The sequence below is a fragment of the Tenebrio molitor genome, chromosome 1 (genome assembly GCF_963966145.1).
Source record: "Tenebrio molitor chromosome 1, icTenMoli1.1, whole genome shotgun sequence".
Lineage (NCBI taxonomy): Eukaryota > Metazoa > Arthropoda > Insecta > Coleoptera > Tenebrionidae > Tenebrio > Tenebrio molitor.
The window spans coordinates 31,307,775-31,330,126 of record NC_091046.1 but is presented as its reverse complement, the minus strand read 5'-3'; the positions used below and the strand labels follow the sequence as shown (position 1 = coordinate 31,330,126).

Here is a 22,352-nt window from a genome sequence, read left to right as displayed (position 1 = left end):
TTCCTGCTTTATTTGTAACTATGGATGCATTTCAAATGATGCATATGCATTGTTGGATATCCCCATTGTTTGTGCAATGACGGACGTTTTTAGGTTATAGTATTTTTCAGGTTATAGTATTTCTGCTAAGATATTCCCTATTGGGAAAACGAACTGCGTACTCCTGAGCAGCAACTGTGGCATTCTCATCACACTGTCCATATAAAAGACAAGCATATCAAAATACTCTGAAGAAGTAAACATTAAGCGTTTTTAACGACTTTTGTAATTGTCAGAAATAATTTATTATGACATAATATTCAATTATTATGTCTTTGCAACAATCAAATTTGTTTCGATAGTTACTAATATAATTTTTTAAGGTAATTTTATATCTACACGAGATTGGTCAATTAACAACGTTCTTATTTTAAAATCCAATGACGATGGATTTTTTTAAATACACTCACCGGCAAAAAAAACAGAACACTAATTAGTCAACAACAAATTATTCCCATAATACCTATTTTGATGTATTTTGACCAAGAGGCAATGATAGCAAACATAACCTTGAGCATTAGCATAGGCTATTTTATTAGCAATTTCGCATAAAAACAAATTTTTTGTTTAAAAATCTTCTTTTCTTAAATTTACTTTTTTTATAATAAACAGGCAACCTGGTTAGATTTTTATAACTTTTGAAATTTTTTATTGTTGTTAACTTCGAATTTAAGTGCAGAACGTAAAAAAATGCCTCTAGCTGGTGTAAATATTGCTAGAGCAGTACCTTTGGTTGAAGACTGTTGTTGTTTCCGTTATGCAGCTAATGCTATTGAGCAAGAGGAGTGCTAGTCGTCACAGAGCTGTTAGAAGGTTTCAAGAGGCCGATTGAAAAAGAGCAACCACATACCGCGACGATAGATTTTTAAATAATAATGGTGTTCCGCTTTTTCTGCCGGTGAGTGTATTTTTCCTATTACTCCCAGAAGATGATGATTTCACCGTATTATTTTGGTCCGCCAGTTCTGATAGACCCTATATGTGCACGTTTTGAGTAAGTCAATTAGAAGCTGGTGTTTAAAATACGCGGGCACTAGGGGGCGGTTTTATTACGATACCTGTTCGCCGGCCCGGGTATAGCGACGAAGTTTTGTATGTGGGAGAGTTACTGTAATTAGAATTACATTTACATTTTAAATGTTAAGGGCCAGTTTGTAGAAAGAGAATTAAATATTTAATTCGAATTAAATTTTAATGCGCGATTAACCCGTGAATCAGCAACTTGGATTGGTTCAATCTGGTCACGTGTTCAGTTAATCTCGCATTTGATTACGATTAACTTAATTTCGCTTCTGTATACTGGTCCCTAAATGTTTTAAATATTTATGATATCATGTTTACACATTTTTCATTTGAGGTTTCTGATATCTGACAGTCTTTAACAAAGATATTGGTTGAAAGATTCCAAGTAATCAGAAAAATTGAGTCAAAAGTAAGATCAAGATGGAGATAAAGATGAAATCCACCAAGCCAAAGCTAGAGGCCAGCAGATTTTTTTTAAAAGCACATTATTTTTAATCCTTTATAAGTAAAAACCCTCATTAAAAAAAATACCATATTTTTTCAAATCTAGCTTGATTGTCTGACTCTGTCCAATCATGAGGCTTCGCGGAATTCTCAGCCTTTTTTAAAAATGCAAAAATTAGTTTCATTCGGCTAATTTTTCTAATTTTTAATCATTTTTATTTCATTTCTACTTTTTCATATTTTCAAAAACTACTTAAATATATCGGGTGTGTCAAAAAGTCGGACACCAAAGAATTTAGGGTAATTATGGAACATGAAGAAATTTTTTTCTTTTGGTTTAGGCCTTTCGTTAACGCGCAAGAACTTTTGGAAGTTACTAAACTACCTATAAAACTAAATGATCCTGTTATTGATCTGGAAACATAATTGTAGGTCTCAACTTTCAAAGGTGCCCTCAACAGATATCCAAAAATTCCTTTCGCGAATACGTTTGAAATCCGTTTCGTCGTCAGTGTTAAATATGATGAAATTTGGTGTGGGGAAGTAGTTTTCAAACATGGCAATATTGCTAACATATCATAGCAATGAAAAAAAAAGTACCTTTATAAAATAAACGTCAATTAAATTGTGACAGTTTTTAAATTGTTTTCAAAATGAGTTTTACCGCAGATGAATATTGTGATATAGTCTGTCTCAGTCCTAAATTTCCACCACCTGTTGAATTATGTTGGCAAAATAAAAATATTTCGAAATTGGGGATTGTTATAACCAAAATTGGCAATATATAATTATGTTATAAACATGATTCGAAAACAACGTAATTTACTTGACGCTAAAATGAAAAATGCTCTATAGTCTATTTTTTCCTGGTAGGCACGTGCGTGCGCATTTACAAAATCCTGCAACGAAATGCGACTTTCCTATTGGTTACTTAATTTTTCTACTTACACTAGAGAAATGTGCAATATTACAGTGTTCTGTACTGTCAATCAGGTCCAAGCTGCCATTTTTGTTTCATCGTGTCTTAGTTTTCCTTTCATGTTTTGTATGTATTTTGTGTTGTGTCCGTTTATTTATTAAAAAAACAGTTCTTAGTTCTTAGAGGTTAAGAAGTTTTTATATGTCAAGAAGATGTCTTAATTTCGATCACCAAACGGCGTAAGTTGGATTTATGCTAACATCAAGTAACAGTTTTTTATTAATGCATATTTATAGCAAATTTCTCACAAGCCGAGAAAGAAATGATCGTTAAAGTATTTCGTGGGATCTCCAAGGATTTTGCCGAGTTAACCAAGACGGCTCAAATGGAAAAAACTGCAGATTATACTGGTATTGATTTCTGAGTTTTTTTTTTTTTTGTTGTATCACAGCTTAATTACTTTGTGTTGAAGGTTGTGGATTTAGAACCATTCAATGATACTTGGCGGAAGAAAAGAAGTGTGGACAATTACAGGCACCGAAGAAACCTGATAGGAAATGGATGAACATCAAAAATATCTCATTCGAAAAACAGTGCACTCATTTTTCTCTGCAAACAGAATTCCTACAATTGATGCTGTGTACAGGGAAGTGCAAAACAATGAAGAAATTCCAAACATCAGTCGTTCTAAGCTTTATAATGTTTTACATGAATTAAAATTCAAGTAAGTACATACATTGTTTTCAATTAACTGTAAACATTGAAATCTATGTTTATTTCAAATAGCACAAATAACGAAACAGAAAAAGTGCGGTGTTGATTATTTTATTTTTTTTTTAATTAAGGATTGAATCCAAAAGTATCGAGTTGTTTTGTACCCAATTTAACTCCTGTGTGTATAAAATAAAAAATGTTGTACATATAATATTTGTTATCAATTTTTCCACGAGTTGATTCATATAAACTTTTTTGTTTACATTTTACAAATTATACAAAAATTAAATCATAAACATGAGTTTTAATCGGCAACCACAAATACTGATCCCCCTAGATAATATGCAACCAAAAATACTAACAATTCCTGCATCCTGCTAAAAATCTTAGCTATGTGATTCTACCTTTCGGAGATGCGCACGCACGCGCCTGCCAGGAAAAAATAGACTTTAGTAAAATGTTTCGAAGAGGTAAAAAGGTTGGCACCTTTCTTTTCTTTTATTCTAAAATCTTGAGTTGTAAAAACGACACAGAAAATGATAACCTCACAAATACAACCTGACATATTTTTGACCAAACAGTGTTGCCGGTCATATTTCTAAGGTAGAATGCAGTGTTGGTGGAAATTTAGAATTGAGACAGACTTTATGTATTTAGCTCTTAGTGCCCCAGAAAATAACGCGACATTTAGCTGCACCACTGACGTCTCTATTTACAAGTCATGAACACATAAAACTGGCAACAATGCGAAGTAGTCCGACTGGTAGTCTGTAGCTGGTAGAGTTCTTATGGCCGATGTTGTTTTAGTGCTTGTTGGTTCTAATTTTTGAATTGATAATTCCATTCTCAGTGATTTTTTTTGTATATTTGTTTCTGATTATGTAGAAATTTGCAAAACCAGTGAAGGAGACGTAAATCAAGCGACAAAAACACAACATGGAAGTAGCGCATGGTGACCATACCACTCCTGATCATTGAAAATATCCCAATTTAACTATAATAAAGAAAAATAAGCACAAATATAATTTCAAGATCAAGATTATTTTTTGCTCCACATGCGTGATTTTCTATCTGATGTAAGTAATTTCCAATGTAAGGCAAAGTAAGGGATGTCAAGATATCTGTAACAAATACATGGAAGACTAAAGTTACAAATCAGATAGGTATATCTATACCTATTATTAATTATACTTAGGCTCGGTTTATTCACCTTCAAGTAACTTTATTTGAAAGGCAATTATTTTACTATGGATCTACCATGAGTTGTGCGCGGCGTACTTCTCTAAGAAACCGTAGCTTGAGGAGGCAAGCGTGAACCAACGAAAGCTCAATTTATTAATAAGTATGCAACAAAGATTAAGTATTTCATCTTATCTATATGCAACAACTCAAATATTATCATATTAAGGCCCGGTTTATTCACCTTCAAGTAAATGTATCTGGCCAGTAGTTGCTATGATTTAGAATCTGCTATTGGTGGATCCATGGTAATTACCGTACAAATAAAGTTACTTGAAGGTGAATAAACCGGACCTTAGTGTTGTTTGCAATTAGTGTAAGTTGTTAAAGTTTAAAATTATTATAGCAGTGTGTTAAAAGCTATAGTTTTCATTCAAACCCAAATACAGTCCACTAAATCAAACCCAACAAAGTGGCCAACGGCATCACCAAATTGGAGTCGGGTTGCTATGGTTATACGATACACTTCGTGACAGCTTGTTTTGAATTCTCTTGCAAAATGGAAACCGCGTACGGTTTAAAGGAGAAAATTCTGGTAGCTTTTCACATATGCGATATGAGAGAGGCAACAGAAAATAAAAAAATAGATGCAGTTTCGGTGGAACGAAAAAATAGTGCTTGGGAAAGGATTACTACCCAGTACAAAAGCCAACCAGAGAGTACCACAGTACGCACGGCCTAGCAATTGAAAAAATTGTGGACCAATGTACAATATACAGGGTTATTCTAAATGATTGTAGTTGAAGCAGGCCATGCCCATGTTATGAAATTTTTGCCGCTTCCAGTGAACTGTCAATTTTTGTCGCTGTCACTGTCATTTTTTAGGTGAAAAGTGCGGTGATGAGGATTTTATTTTTTTTTTAAATTAACGATTGAATCCAAAAATATTGAGTTGTTTTGCACCCAATTTAACCCCTGCGTGTGAACGGTGTTGTACTCACTTATTTACATCATTTTGATGTTTTTTTTATGTGGAGCGGCAACCATAAATTTTACATTAAGTTTTTACGGCTGGTTGGACTACAATCATTTAGAATAACCCTGTACAAAATACGTTGTTGACGTATATTTGGAACTTCTTCTCCTACTTCGTTAACAAAGTCATAAAAATTTTCCATCTTGCGATAGATAAGTCCTATTTAATGCTTACCGACATCTTAAATTCAAATTTGAACATTAGTATAGTTTGTCCAGCGAGAGATTGGTTGACATAAAAATGACTAAATTCTACGTAGAGAACATAGTAACCTAACGCACGTTTCAAGATTGAGTGTAACTTAAGTTTGGACTATAACTACCGGCATTAAACGCTTGTCCGTCATTTTTGACACCCGATATAATATCGTATGATCAAAAAGTCTTTGGATCAGGGTTGTCGTGTAATTAACAAGTTATCTATGAAATTATTTATTTCATTTATTTTTGACATTTACTTGACAACTTTCAGGTTAGCAGGTTATATTTCAAAATGTTTCAAAGAGAACATAATACGTTTATTATTAAATCATATGTACTACAGTACAGTGGTGAAAATGGTAATTGGGTTTATTCGCCTCGTTTATGAGTTCCGTGAGAGATTAGCGCTACTTTGAAGTACGAGTAGGTACAATAAAATCTACGGGCAGTAGAAGTAAATAATTTTACTTTTTTGGTGCCCCAAAATTCGCGGAACAACTTAGCAGTATGTTGTTAAGTAGTCATTAAAATACGTATCAGGTAAAAATGTAAAAAAAATCAAACTTCTTTTTTGTAGAAGATATGGACCTATTTGTTACACTAAGGCCCTGTTTATTCACCTTCAAGTAAATTTATCTGGCCAGTAGTTACTATGATTTAGAATCTGCTCTTGGTAGATCCATGGTAGTTACCGTTCAAATAAAATTACTTGAAGGTGAATAAACCGGGCCTTCTACAACCACCTTAATAAGTGAATACAAATTAATAACTAACATTTTCTTATTCAACAATAACGCCTTATCAAAGACAAATAATTTAATATACAGGATGTTTTCGAAGTTGAGGCATTCCTTTTAACATGTGATAGTATGCGTTATTCTAAAGAGTTTTAGCCAAAATCACTTTAGTAAATGTGTACAGCGATGAAGATAGAATAAGTTAATTTTTTTGAAATTTTTGAACCCGATCCTGCTCAAATTTGCGCTAATTTATTAGAAATTAGAATTGGTTAAAAAAAAATCAAATGAGCATGGACATTAATCAAAAATACTGTCAGAGTTGTCATCTAATTATAACGTGCAATCAATTAAAAAAAAAATCGAGTTACCTGGATTGTGCTATTCTGATGCTTTGATTGGTTCAAACCACGATTTTCGCCTACCCTATTTTTTTTTTATTTGATCGCACGGTACTAAGGACAACGTAACATTTTATCTGCCCCGCCCATTACATTTTCTTAGTTACCAATCAAATAGGTTGTTAAGACCATCTGATTTACACAGAATTTTTTTTTATAGTCGGAATGGCTTTATTATTACAAATAATGAGCTCACAAATCTGTGAGCCCATACATAATCGTTGCTAATGTATGGACAATGTTATCAGTTATCACGTTATCAGAATGCAGCTGCAGCGTCCAGAGAATACGCAGAGCGATTTTCAGAAAGACACCATCCTGGGCCACGTTAGTTATTATTATTAATCTAGTACAGCGGAGAAATAGACAGGGGCGGACTCAAAATTTTAGAAAACCATAAAAATATACAATCAATTATCTCCGTTAATACAAACATTTTACTAAGAAGATTTAGGTTAAAATTCTTAAGAATAATGTATAGTACCTCCTGTTACAAAGAACGCCTCAACTTCGAAAAATTCTGTATTAGTTTGAAGAATCAGAGAATGCTCCGAGCTCCCAGCATTGAGGATGATGGGGTCGATTTGGTAGAATTTGCACTTCTGCAAAAATATGTCAGTTTATACAAAATAATTTAAATTGTAATGCAGATAAAATTCTTAAAACTATAAAAATGAGATTTCAATGGAAAATAATTTTTCTCATACCATTAAAAAAATAAATGTAAACAGCAAACCTCAAATATTTTTACTTTATAGGTACTATTCCAGCCAAAAAATTTAGTCCACCCTTTTCCTTCAATATGCCTAACTGCCATCAGGCATTTTGGAAAATGACCGAAAACGGCAAGTCATTTTTAATAATTAAAAGTTAGGTACCTATTATTCAATGTGATGCTGTTTTGCAAAACGCCTAGGTTTTTTGCAAAAAGCCTAATTTTGCTATATGCCTGCGACATGTATTTAAACTAGGCAAAAATGAATAGGGAATTTTTCCTTTTTTAAATTTTTTATAACTACAGTTTAAAATTTGTAATGAAATGTGTTAGAAAAATATACATATACACATTAAATGTAATGTTTCAAGTACCTGTAATGTTTTAAATTTATCTAGTGTTTAAGAATACGGGGGAGGATTGGGGCAATTATTTTGCTTTCTAAAAAAAAAGTGGAATTCCCTATTCATTTTTGCCTAGTTTATTATTAGGCACATTATAATAATACGCAGTTATTATGTGTATCACAGAACACTTCTGTGTATACAATGTGGTCTATGTGTAGTACTAATAAATTCTCGTACTTATGTTTCGTTCTCTCTAGTTTGAAAGAAATAATTTAGTAACTTTAACAACATTCGAGATCATCGCTTGCAGATGTACAGAAATTGGTATTCCTTGGATTGGTTAATACCGTGCGATCAACAATTATTTAGATCAAAGGCGTTGAGATTTTCGACGTGTGTCCAGAATGCCCTGAATCATGAAGGCAGTAATACAGGGTCATAATAAATGATTGTACGATCGTAGTAGGCGTTGGTGGTGTTTAATTCCGAACACGGAACCCCAAACGTGTCTGGAGGAAACCCCCAGACTAGATCGGCGTCATATGTTCGGTCGCGGATGTTTCCGACGCCGATCTAGTCTGGGGGTTTCCTCCAGACACGTTTGGGGTTCCGTGTTCGGAATTAAACACACACTGTGTTTTTTTTTTTGGTATATTGTTACAACTTATTTACAAAAAATTTAAACAAAATTAAAACGTGAACAATGGACCTGTTGGTCGTACTATTTGAAATTAAGTCTTTAGAGTGAGAGATTTATTAATTTTAAACATACTCGTAACTTACAACTAAACTAACGTAACAAAAACACCTCGTCTAATTAAAAAAAAAAAAAAAAAAATTGGGTCACTTTTCTGTCGAAAGTTATATCAGTGAAAAATTATAATTTAACAGTTGGGTCACTCATCGCCGTCTTTTTCTGCAATATCTTCATCGACTGCCTGTTCATTAGTGCTTATTCACAATGGACATAAGCTTGACATAAGGCATAAGAAATTCATGATCCATGCAGTGGATATATGTACTATTAATTTTTACGTAACTTATGAGAAGTGACCTCAGTGAATATTATTGTTGTGTACAAAAAGGCATGAAGAATCATAATTATTCGAGTTATATGGACACATAAATCATTTTCCAATTGTCCAAATTTACACATTATTCTAAGGTATCTCTTATGTATTTCTTATGTCTTATGTCCATTGTGAATAAGCACTTAGTTTTCAGATTCGCATAGAATTGATGAGTGATGGGAGGAATGTACGGAAGAAGACTCTAGAGGTCATTATAATATTTGAGTTTTTCAATTGGTCGTCCAGCAGGATAAAGTTCGTCCAGTTGAAAATAGTCTGCCTTCATTACTTTAGCTTCACTTCCTCTTTTTGTTACATTTACATTAAAAAATGGAACATCTTCAATGTTCGAGTATGTATTTAAAATATTCACTCCGCGACAACTGATTAGCCTCGCTTCAAAATTACGCTTGTTTGCATGTTATGAAGTGAGTTCGATTTGTTTTGTTATACAGGGTGGTCCCGATATAACCTGCCAAAAAAATTCTGGGTCATTAGAAGGATCTAACAAGTCCAAAAAACCCCTTTTCATTAGGTCCAAAATAATGGGGATAAATTAACCCCTATCCACACCCATTCAACGCTGCTGACCACAAAATTACGTACCTACTCAGGAATTCATTGTTGGTGTTTGTAAGGATGACAGTATCTAAGCAACATAGGTACCTGAATCGTTTATGACAAATTTCAAATCTGACAAACTAAATCAAATTAATGACATTTATTGAAAACGCTGTACACTGTGTGCGTTAATTCACCAGCTTATTTAGGTACAAAAGCTGATTTTGTGGACTGAGATGAATGAGTAATAAATAAAGTAGAGGTAGTGTGTGCAAAATAGTGGAAGAACTGTGTAATAAGAGTATCGTCTTAATTGTGGTTAAATAGCCAAAATAATGTATGTATTGAATAAATTTATTTACACTTTACATATTCGTACTTTCAACTCTAATGAAAGGTAAACTAGACTAGAAACATTATTTTATAATAAATGTTCTGTGCCTTCCGTTGGCATTTGAGTACGTCGGTACCAATTTTCATAAACAGAATTCAGCATTTCTGGGTTTTTACGAATCTAGTTCGCGGCGTCTGTTACGCGTTTCTGGAGTTGGCCTTTTGCATTTATTTCAACTTCGGATACCAAATCGTTCGTGTGTCCCCAAAAATTAAAATCCAGAGGGGTTAAATGGAGGATCGGGGACGCCATCGTATTGGAATCAGTCAGACCCAACCTCACATAAGTACACAAAAGTAGAAACAACGGGACGGAAGGACTACTTCAGGAAAACGCTCGCCGTATGGTCGCCTTGCCGGTCTTGAATTATTACGCGTTTCGCCATAGAGTAAATGCAAATCGGCGTATTCTTGTGTTGTAAATTTCATAACTTTTTGAAGGATTCGCAAATTTAAAATTAAACTTGACAAATGTCATAGGTGTTACAGGTACCGTTGCTAAAGAAATTGCAGCCAAGTAACCAGAATTACCTTCTTAAAGCCGATTAACTCATTAGCGTACAGCAAATTTTGACCAAATTTTCAATTATTTTTATCTCGAAAACGAAAAGACTTTTATTAGAAACATTTTTTGTGTATGAGTTCTACTCATCATCACCTATTATAGGATTTCTTCTGGCAGGTTATATCGGGACCACCCTGTATACATTATCAAATTATACGAAATTTTAATTATTAAAAATCAACGCAATTTTTTTTAGCCCTTTTTTAAAGAACAAACGTTATTTAAATGATAATTTCGTTGCAACATCTGAGTTGTGACATTTATCAAAATCCGTTCACGCAGGAGAAAATTCTCAAATTCTCACAGTGGCGAACAAAAAATTAACATTAATAGTGTGTATGAGATCTCCTATGCGGATGACTTCAAAGATTCTATACTAAATGACAAAAAAAAGAAACACATACAAGGAGTTTGATTTTTAAGACGAAACTTGGTGTACTAATTTTTATCAACTAAATATACAAACGATGAAAATTGGAAGAAAATTGTGTCACATAAAATAATTGAAATGTTAATTAATGAGTAGCCCCTCCACGTGTGTTTACGCACGTAATCGATATCCTCCTGAGGCAGACTATCCCAGGCAACCTGAACTTCATACCTAAGTTGTGCCAGTGTCTGTGGGGGACGAGCTAAATTTGAAATTTTTCTCCTTATCATGTCCCACACATGCTTCTTGCATAGATATCCGCGCTACATGTGGTCTAGCGTTATCTTGTTGGAAGAGGGTTCCTTCGTGGCCATATGCAAAAGGAATTGTTACCGGTTGCAAAACTTCTTGGATGTATCGCTGTGTAATCATGGAGTCTTGGATGAATATCAGAGGAGATCTACTTCCGTAACACATAGAGCCCCAAACCATAATGCCTCCAGTGCGAGCTACGTGGCGCACCACAAAAAACTAAAAATTACGCCATTTACCACGTCGTCTCCTAACTCTTTGCCGATCATCATGATGTCCCAACAAAATCGGGATTCATCAGAAAAGACAATAGTGTTCCTTTCGATGTCCTAGTGTTCTCGTGTCTGGCACCAATCTAGTCGTTGCCGTTTGTGTTCTGCTGTTAAAGGTAGCACCAAATGTAGACGGTACGACTGAAGTCCCAACGACCTAATGGGGCGATATTTGGATCACATGTGTATCGGCCAACCCTCAACACCAAACCACTCGACGTGTAGAATTGTGACGGTCTCTTAATGCCATTATTGTTAAATATCGGTCTTGAGCTGCTGTAGTGATTCTTCGTCGATCTGACCCGGGGACACGAGCTTTTCTTCCATTTTCAAACCATGCCTGACAACAGGACAAAACAGTGCTCACTTTTCCGTTAACCTGAGCTGCAATTTATCGGTACGAAAACCCTGCTTCTCGTAGACCAATAATTATGCGCCCTCGTTCCAAAGAACTTAATTGGTGAAATTGATCACGTTTTCCAACTGGGGACATACTTTGCCACTCTTTACACGTGCTACAGCTTTCTGCAGATTGAAAACGTTTCAAAAAAACTGCCAAAAATAATTAAGTTGTAAATGTTGTAATCAATAGAGCAGAAGAAAAAAATTGCAAAAAATGTTTACTTCTTGTCGAATTTCGTTCACATTTTCGTCATTTATTGCTTGTTAGCTGTCAGCTATCTGCTAAATTTCATCTCAAAAATCAAACCCCTTGTATGTTTCGTTTTTTTTTTTTGTCATTTAGTATATGTATTTGGGATAGAATTAAATAAAGAATCCAGGTATCCCTGAGTTATGGTATTCCAGGCAGCCTGTATGGCATTGGTAAGTTGCCCTACGTTGTGGTATTGTTGACCATTACCATACAACTGTCTGAAAAACCAACCCCAAACATTTTCTAAAATGTTTAGATCGGGTGACACACTAGGCCACTCGAGCACATTAATATTTTCTTCCTCTAACCAACTCCTGACCAAGCGTGCAGTATGGACTGCAGCATGGCCTTGTCGGAAAACCCATGGTAAGCCATCCATGGTTCTTTCTATTATAGGTTTGACCCGTATCAAAAGATCCCTATAATTCTGAGTATTTTGAATTCCATTTAAAATTTCTAAATGCACCACTCCTTTAGACGAAATTACATTGATCCCACACCATTACCCCGACTTCGCGTCTGTGGTGACGAGCGGCAAATTCTTCTTCTTTTCTTAAGTCATGAAAATTGTATAAATAGCCATCTGGACCGTCAAGGCAAAATCTTTTTTCATCCGTGAAAATTACATTATTCCATTGCTCTTGCCACACCATATGGTTTCTTGCAAAATGGAGGCGATTTTCTCTATGCCTTTGAGTCAAAACGGTTTTTTTTTCAAGCGACGTCGACTTAAGTGTGGACACTTTTTAATGAGCCTCTGTACGGTTCTTTAATTTTTCTGGGAGTTATAGTGGAATTGGAGGTTTCGCGTAAAATAGTTCTTCTTTCCCTCGCTGTTGTAGCAGTTTGAATGCCACCTCTATAATTTTCAATATCTTCGACAAAATTATTCACGACCTTGGCACTACGGTGGATTCTTCCAGCAATTTCTCGATTGGAGTACCCTTCTTCTCTTAAACATTTAATACTGCCAATTTCTTCGACAGTTAGTCTTTTTCCGCAACCCATTTTATTTTAAGAACTTCAAAGTTTAATGTAAATAACCTATTTATTATTTTTTTGAAAATTTTACTTACTTTAAACTTAATTATAATAATTAGTGAGGCTAATCAGTTGTCGCCATTAAAATATTACTTTTGGAGAAAAAATTCTGTAGTTAATTCTAAGTTGTCAGAAGTGACAAATTGTCTTCCAAACCAATCGTTGCCTACCTTGGTGCATTAAATGAGTCTGGCAATAATACCAATTAGCATCAAAATTTTTAAAAAATCTCTATTTTGTGGGTGAGGCTAATCAGTTGTCGCGGTGTGTATATATGTTAAATTAAACCTCCTATATTCGCGGATAATGATGACTCGCCAGACATATCCTTCTGTCCGCCAGTAAAAACCCTTTTACCATGCTAGTAATGTTAAATACTATAACCATCAATAGGACTCGTTAAAATAAACATTTTCTTTATTTATAATTTTTTCCGCTAATTCTTCCAAACAGAGTTAAAATTAAATATAATTTGAACCCTAAAATTGATACCTGCTCATGTGTTTACACATCCATTGATAATGAATAAAAACTCGAATAAAAAAGAGTAATAGAAATTTATGTGACGCGCTTAGTAAATTAATCTTTACGGGCGCGGGTATTTTGTGGGATGAGTGACGAAGGAACGAGTCTCCATAATAGTCCGAGAGGTAGGGGTCTTTTTAATCTAGAATCATTTCATGCCAGCTGATTTTAAGAGTCATAATATATTTTACGTGGATAATACCCAAAACGACCGTCAGCTGCCCCAGTAGCGGTGGGGATTGCTGGGGGTTGCCGGGAAACTTGTTTTAAAAAATGTTTTTTTTAGTTATTTTAGACAAACTGAATTTTGCAATGTCAACTATTGATATCAGGTAGTGTCGAAAAATAATAGTCCGCTGAGTCGTGGAGGGGGGTTTGCACGTCAGCTGCTCGTGCGAACTTGTAAAAAAATTAACAAAACAAAATCATTTCAGACCAAATGAAATTTTCTTACATGACTTCTGGCACATTGCATTTGTACTGCTATCAGTTTTCCAGAAACGAATATTTTTTGCTTCGTTACAGCAGTCGCGAAATTGAGGATTTTATTCCGCTTACTCGGTCTTTCAAATCTTTCTGGATCTTCAGAACATTCATTAATAAATTGTTCACGTCGTTCATTACCAAGTTTTTCCACATTCAACAAAAAATGTCCAATATCTTCAGAAACTTCTTGTCCTGTTGATATATTATATAAGTTATTTTTATCATTATCCTTTGAAAACGGATTTACGTTTTTTTTTCATGTGAGCAATTAAATTTTGAAGTTGCAAAGAATGTCGGTTTGTTTATTCTACTCCGTTCAAGATCTGCTGTTATATCGTAAACATTACATGTTTACATGTGCAGTAATTGTTGAACGAATACTATGGCTTTTACACCAGGGCTGCCGTGCTGATATTGAATTGGTCATATGACTTATTCCTGTCAATTTGTTCACTGCGTCTGCATTGATAGTTGTTTCAAGTGTATAGTCTATTGGCTGTCGAGAAAATGGTTTGGCAGTCCTTTTAATTGCAAATGATCCATTTTGTAATCGCAAATGAAATCCTGGATGAGTTTCACGTTCTGTCATCAATTGTTCATGATACATTAGTCAAACATTACAGTATAACGTGAATAGTTCTGCTGGTTAAATGTAAAGAATGTAGATATTTGCTATACTAGGTGCATGTATCATAAAAAACTCTGGCGTTTTTCCATGTGCACCATTGAAAGTTTGCTCTTTATATTCGTCATATTTTTCTAACAGACATATCATTTCGTCATTTGTACTTGTTGGACTAGCTGATTTTTCTTTACTGAATAGTAATAAATAATTGTTAATATCGTTAGACACTTGAATATAATTTTCTTCAAGGAAAGTTTCAAAGTGTAGCATTTCAAGACCCAAGTATAGAAAAGGATGAATACGTTTGCATCGATTAAAATGCTTGCTAGTTATGAAGCTATTTATTGAGCCACTCGCCAATATATCCGTATTCACCATGATGTTAGTTATTCCATAACTGTCTATTAATTTTCCAATTGCTTTAAAATACGCCATCATTATATGGAAGGATCCAAAGTGAATAAATAAATTATCAAATTGCGATGTTTCCATGCTTTGTATTTGAAGAGCAAATTTCGCGATAGCTAAATCGTATGTGACTTCCATGTAATCTGTAACTTGTAGATGGCTCATATTCGTCTAAATCCTCTGCAAGAACATCGGTTCCAGGGATAGTTTGTGGACCATCGACAATATTTTGGAAAATTATTCCGACTGTGTCATGCAATGTATCTTTTCCAGTTGCAGTGTCCACAAAGCGATCAAATTATTGTATGCTAATCCCGTGCACAAATTGTTTGTTGTTGTAGTGTAGCTACAGTAATGCCCGTATTTGTTGATGATATTTATAATTTTTCGGCTGTTGCTTTTCATAGCAAGTCCCAGATTGATGTGTTTAGAAGTTTTTATATTTCCATTAGTGACGGCATAAATCAAGTCTTCTGAAAGCGTTTTAGCGAGCCTCTCAACATTTTTACTCATTTTGGCCGGATATTTGGTAGATATAATTATACTATAAAAGTTGAGCAGTGTTTGTGGAACGTCACATTTTCCTTTTAACAAGGCATCTGTTGTTAAATCATCTGGTAATCGTCGACGTCCAATATTCCGAATACGTTTTCTCAAAATCAATACAGCACGGTCCAAAATATCTTCCTATTCCAAAAGATCTAAATCGGTTTCAATCATCAATCCGTTATAAGGTTTGACAATTTTTTTCCTTTTCATAGTGACTACGTTTATTTTTTTTTTTTTTTTGAATATCTTTAACAATCTGCTCTCAAAACTGTAGGGTTCCACGTCTATTGATGTATTGGGATCAAGATTTGAAGCAAACTCGACGAATAGTGATTTTAAAAAATTTGAAAAGTAGCATTTATTACTTTTTATAATATTTTCAGAAACGAAGCAACACACTTCCTCAAAGACCAACTTGTGAATGTCACGAGTAATATGCCATTAACTTTTTTGAGCATCTGACCTCATTTTTGATTCTTCATTTCTCGTACTCATTACTGTGATTCTATTACTAAGCTGCTCGTCACCCATTTCATTGGCAATTGGTTGTAAATTTTTCAGACTATCTTCTGTTATGCATGATTGTAGTTGTTGCCCACGACCGCTATGTTTTTTGCGCTTTTTCAGATAAACAATACTTACATGTTCTGTTAATTTTTCAGCACTTACAGAATTTGATTCATTTTCTCTTGTCGCTTCCTAATTTTCAGCTCCCTCAATTTCCGCTTCACGTACTGATTCCTCTGGGAGATGAATGGTTGCACCTTGAGCAGAAGTTGCGCTAGTTCCTACCTGTTCAGTCAAACTAGAAATAATGCAATTTTCGTTAATATCATCTGAATTTGTATTCTGAAAAAAATATGTACTGTAATGTAATAAATAATGTAATGTAAAGTAATGTAAAAATCTTAATTTGATGCTTCAGAAATCGACGTAGATTCATTACGTTGTCGATATTTCGTTGATAGAGCGGTAAATTATCGATAGCACTTGGAATGGTATCGTTAGAAATCATTTATCTCTGATGGTACTATTGCATCACTCATTGCTAATTTATTATTTTGTCGAATTTCCAAAATATTTTTACACTTGTTTACTGCCTCACCAGGAAAAATTATTAATTTTTCAGTTCTCTTCTTGCAGAAAACACAAAACGGTTTAATTTGTGCCATTGCTTACAAATTTACGTCTACTTGTTGCAAATGCAGAATTCGAACTGCCGTAGGGCCGTAGATATATATGGGCCGTAGCCGTTAAGAGACAAAAACACGCTGAAATTTTTTGTATTGGGGAGATGGCACGTATAAAATTCCCTCGTGCTAAGATTTATAAGATAAGGCCCTCAGTTAGTCGATTTAAAATACCGCGATACTTTTTTACTCTAGCTGACGATCTTTCCCCATTATACATGTAGCTGACGATTATAATCATACTTCTACATGTGTCAGAAGTCATGTAACAAAATTTCATTTGGTCTGAAATGATTTTGCTTTCTTAATAGTATGTACTGTCGCGAGCAATAAATTTTGGTCCATAATGTCATTTACAAATTTGGTTAGATTGTCACAAATTTAAAAAAATTCCCTGCCTGATTATGCCCACGTCAAGAAACTGTCAAAAAATTGAGAAAAAAATGACGATTAATGTCATACAACATGATAATAGGTTATGATATTTACGACTGTTTTACAATGGAGCATTTTCGATTGCATCAAAGAATGACCTTGACGACCAAAATTTATTGCTCGCGAATGTACCGAGCGATCATTTAAAAAATAAATCGAGTTTGCTTTGGAGCCTATGCTATAGTATCTACCTATGGGTTGCCATAGGTAACACGCCGACTCGATTTATTTTTTAATTGATCGCACCGTACTATTGCGGTCAAAAATAACTGAGACAGTGTGTTACTGTGGACACTTCCAAAACTCATTCAAACTCATTCAGTTTGGAAGTGTCTACACTAACGTGCCCTTTGAATGTCAGAATCTTTTTCTGTGTAAATCAGATCGTCTTAACAACCTATTTGATTGGTAACTAAGAAAATGTAATGGCCGGGGCAGATAAAATGTTACGTTGTCTTTAGTATCGTGCCTTCAAATAAATTCGGAATTAGAGGAGGCTATGATTTATATATTTTGTCTATTAACGGTTGACAATAGACGTTTAAACACGTGTATTGTGCTATCCAAGGTCGCTGCTGTGCCTTTAAAAATTCCATATTACCAACTTCACAATAAAATCAAAGCCTACTCAAATTCCGAATTTATTTGAAGGCACGGTATAAATGTTGGTGTGAAGCAACGTTGCCAGACTGTGGTAGGCCATTCCATAGCACATTGTCTCTGGTTAGTGTCAGCGCCTGTTAAATACGGATCGCCTTGCTATTTCAAATCTTATAACAGTCAAATTTCAAGTCTGCCCGAAATTCCGTGCTCCCAATAGTACAACTTCTTTTTTGGGTTTTAAGTGTGTCTTCAAGCAGTTAATTAATTAATATTTTATTAAAAAAATAGTTGGGCTAAAATTAATAATTCAATGGTTTTTATTTTATTATCATTAGGCATTTTGCGGTAAAATTGCTTTGAAAAGTATAATCACTTGTCAATTTTGACAAATAAATTAAATCTGCTATTTGTTCTGGCAGCAAAAAATCCATGGAAATATTGTTCAATGTTCAGCCTACATTACCCTCGAAGAATAAAATTGTCCCAGATTTATCTAAACATGACTGTACAGTCGTGGCCATTGAAATCTCAGACAGGAAAGATTTAAACACTCTGTATAAATTCCGAAATTTGATTAGGATAACGTCCTAATGGAATAACACATGTGTCAATTATCCCGTTTTCTTTTCTTAATAGCATCCTCTATACTTTGGAGACTTAGCATAACGGACTTAGCATAACGGACCTACGGACTAACGGGTAGACTGTAGATTCACGAAAGTCAGATCATTTGCAAATCGTTAATGAAATGCCACATACAATGCTTGAACAATATTAGTTGTCATGGTTTTGAATTTGCAATGTCTTATCGAGCCTTAGGTACCGGGTTTCATGAATGGCCCTCTAAGTAGTAAATTAAAAGCGGCCCACTAGCATTCTCAAAAACTATTGCCATAACTTTTCTTACTGAGCTTGTTACACAATTTTTATAGGAAGTAGTGTTTTTTGAAGTTCATTAATTTGCCACTCAACAACTTCTACGTCAGAAGCAATAAATGATGCACACCCTCGTGACTGCAATTTATACCTGTCAAAAATCAACCTTGCTTAAAGAGAAATGTAATGGCAAATCACATACTGCCAGAGTAGTTACAGGAGTAATAAAAAACAATGATGCAAAATCTATCACGGATTTGAAAAATATTAATTATCTTCTGCTGAATGTGTGTTAAGAGTTAAAATAGACATACTTGGAATAATTCTGTGGCTTGAAGCTCAAAGGGCCAATGTCAAAATTGTAAACATTTGCGAAAATTGCAATCGCATATCGGCCAAAACGACATTGGCCCGTTTAGCTTTAGCTGATTTAGATTGGTTCATAGAGACATTGACTACCATTATATTTATGCATCTGCTATTGCTTGAATTTGAAGAAGAGTAAGAAAAGAAATCGAATGTAATGAAATGATTAACTCAAAACAGCAAAACATTGACATTGGCCCCTTTAGTTCCAAGCCACCGAATTTATTCTAAAGAAGCAGAAGCAATAACGAAAGTTACGTGTTAAAAAAGTATCCATTAAATAAATGTATGCTCATATTTTAAATAGGTAAAATTTCTTATGACCAGTGTTGCAGAAAGAAATAGAAATAATGCGACTATGTATTACTAAACTTGCCGGTGGCATATAATTAAGGTCTTCAATGTCAAATTACGCAAGTCGATAAAGTAAAACCAGTTTACTTTTTTTTAGTACCTACCCGTATACGAAATCAAGTAGCATCCTCGATCCAAATGAGCGTTAAAACGTAATGAAATAATATTATTTCAAGAGCATTCCCTGTTGACATTTAAATTATTTCTAATCATTCTAGTTATACCCAATAAATGTTACAGATTTAAGATTAACGTTTTCATGAGAGGGATGGGTCACCTCGGTCATTTACTGGGAATTTATTCAGCCCACCACTTTCTGTTAACCGAAACGAATTAGCTAGCATGAGATCACGGAACAGCATAATGTTGCGCATTACTTCTTTGTTTTAAAGTAACAGGTTACACCCATTTTACTGCATCATCGATGGCAAAATTTTGATCTTAACCCATCACATCACTACAGTTTCAACAAGAATCATGAAAGTATAAAAATTTATAACCTACTTTGGCTCCATTTCGGTAAGTTCATACAGTGTGAGGGAGGTCGTATTCAGTTTAGAGGTGAACCAAGAGAAAGGTGACTGATGTACTCGCTAATAACCAGAAATGGTTGTAGGTTTCGAGGATTGCTTAATGTTTTGACTGAGTTTTTTAAAGTGGGCCAGTTGGCAAAGAACCTCTCGAGGTAAATGTACACATTGTACATTGTACGTGTTTAACAATACATGAAACGTTAAACCTTGATAAATGTTCGCTAACGCATTCAAAGGCTTCCGGATGTCAATAAGAAATACGACATTGGTTGAGTGATAGACGAGGACAAACCGACACCCTCATATTAATTATCTTAGGAATGTATCAGAATGTAGGTGAATCCTTTCACTTTCTCTCATCCTCAGATTCGCTCTAAGATGCTTTACTGTAATTATATATTATATTTTTTCTATTAATTGCCCGAACAGTGCAAAACTGCAAGATGCATTACATATAAAAAATATATTAAACTTATTAATTTTTTTTAAGGGTTACGCACTTTCATTAATTCTTCAATTTGCAACGCCCATGTAAATACTTAGTGGAAACTATTACTTTTGTGTCTTTATATACCAATAAGAATCTTTGATTTTCTTTAGTTACCATGTATAACAGCGGTTATTATACAGCGTTATTCTAAATGATTGTAGTCGAAATAGGCGTGAAAACTGAATGTAAAATTTATGGTTGCCGCTCCACATAAAAAAATCATCAAAATGATATGTTAAATTGGCTGCAAAACAACTCAATATTTTTAAATTGATTGTAGAACAACTCAATATTTCTGGATTCAATCGTTAACTTAACAAAAATAAATAAAATCCTCATCACCGCACTTTTCACCTAAAAAATGACAGTGACAGAGACACAACTGAGAGTTCACATGAAAGCGGCAAAAACGTAATAACATGGGCATGGCCTACTTCGACTACAATCATTTAGAATAACCCTGTAGTACCACGGCGATTTCGAATATACAAACCTTTGTATCGTGAGATCTATTGACTTTGTTATTTTATTAAAGTTGGCGCTGGAACTGTCAAGGCATCTCTAGTTTTAAACTATCGCGACACACGTCACATTTAATGACAATTGTAAAACAGAAAATGGCGAATTAAGGATTCGAGGGATTAAGAGAAAAATTACAATGGTAATGTTTATTTTATTAAATAATGGTACAACACATACTGAAAATGTTCACCTCTTTGTTCTAAGCACAAACGAACTCTTCGTTTAACTTCACTGATAGCATTTTGTAACATGATTTGATTGTTATTGATTTATTTAAATAAGTGTATCGATTCAAAAAGACCTACGGCTTCAGTTCCAACGTCAACTTTAATAACAAATTCAGTGGATCGCTCGATATATTCGAATATACAGGGTCATTACGCATTATAAATGGTTGTCGTTGCGAGGCTGGCGACACATCCAAAATTTGTGTGGGTTTTCAACGCCAACTGCAGTGGGACAATCATTTATAATGACCCTGTATGCGTATATGAAAATATTGAATGTAAGTAAGTAAGAATGTTAATAAAGTAAGGGTAAGTATGTATGTATGTTTTATTTGATTACACAGGGTGTCTCAGCTAAGACTTTCGAGCCTAATAACTCAGTTATTTTCCAGCAGATTTTTGTGAAATTTAAAATGCAGATATTTTAGACGGTGAAGAATAAAATCCCATTAATGCAATCACCCAAGTCTTAAAAACGTAATTTTTACATGCCTTTTTAAAATGTTGAATCAATTAAGATTTGCATAAAAAATTAATCGTCAATAAAAAATGCTGTAGGGAAAAACTCGTCCTTGAAAGATATCTGGTTTGCAAGAAAAAAGCAAAAAACTGTGTTAAACGTGGCTGCAAATGCAAAAATGTAGACACGTATGAAACAAACCCGCAATTTTGCAGAATTTTGGTCATCCCTTTTCGCAGAAGCGCAGGTGACATATTTGACGTTTATCTTGCTAACCTTACAAACACTTACAAAATTAAAGACAACATTCGGACGTAATTTATTACACTGGATGTTTTAATTCTTCCATAAAGGACTAAAATACGATCGGGATATTTTAGCAAGGTAATTTAGTTCACGTACGCTGCCTGTGTCTTCAAATAAATTGACAAAATGTAAGGTTAAGAGACCTTACATTTTGTAAAGCCTACATTTGGATAGTGATAGTGTTCCACGAGAAAACGAACTGTGTCACTGAAGTTCTTACGACACTCTCCATAGGCGCTTGTAGTCTATTTTTAGAGTATATTCAATAAATTTTCACAATTTGACGTTTCTTATTAAGCGCGCCCAATTTTGACAGACTTTAAAGGGTGTACAAAATGTTGCTTGGCAATTAATCATCAATTGTTTCAAAATCTAATCTCTTTGTTGAATCAGACAAGTGATTT

General features: G+C 34.3%; 2 long non-coding RNA genes across 3 annotated transcripts in view; one reads left to right on the top strand and one right to left on the bottom strand.

Moving 5' to 3' along the window:
- The window catches only part of LOC138136612 (uncharacterized), a 134,982-nt gene that overhangs the window by 88,533 nt on the left and 24,097 nt on the right, over positions 1–22,352 (bottom strand). The gene's annotated exons all lie outside the window — the stretch shown is intronic.
- Positions 2,436–3,350, top strand: LOC138141468 (uncharacterized). Of its 2 annotated transcripts, XR_011163164.1 has the most exons (4): positions 2,436–2,664; positions 2,722–2,835; positions 2,898–3,149; positions 3,212–3,350. It is a non-coding gene; the product is annotated as an uncharacterized lncRNA (long non-coding RNA). The 2 variants fall into 2 exon arrangements; XR_011163163.1 differs by having other exon boundaries at positions 2,439–2,835.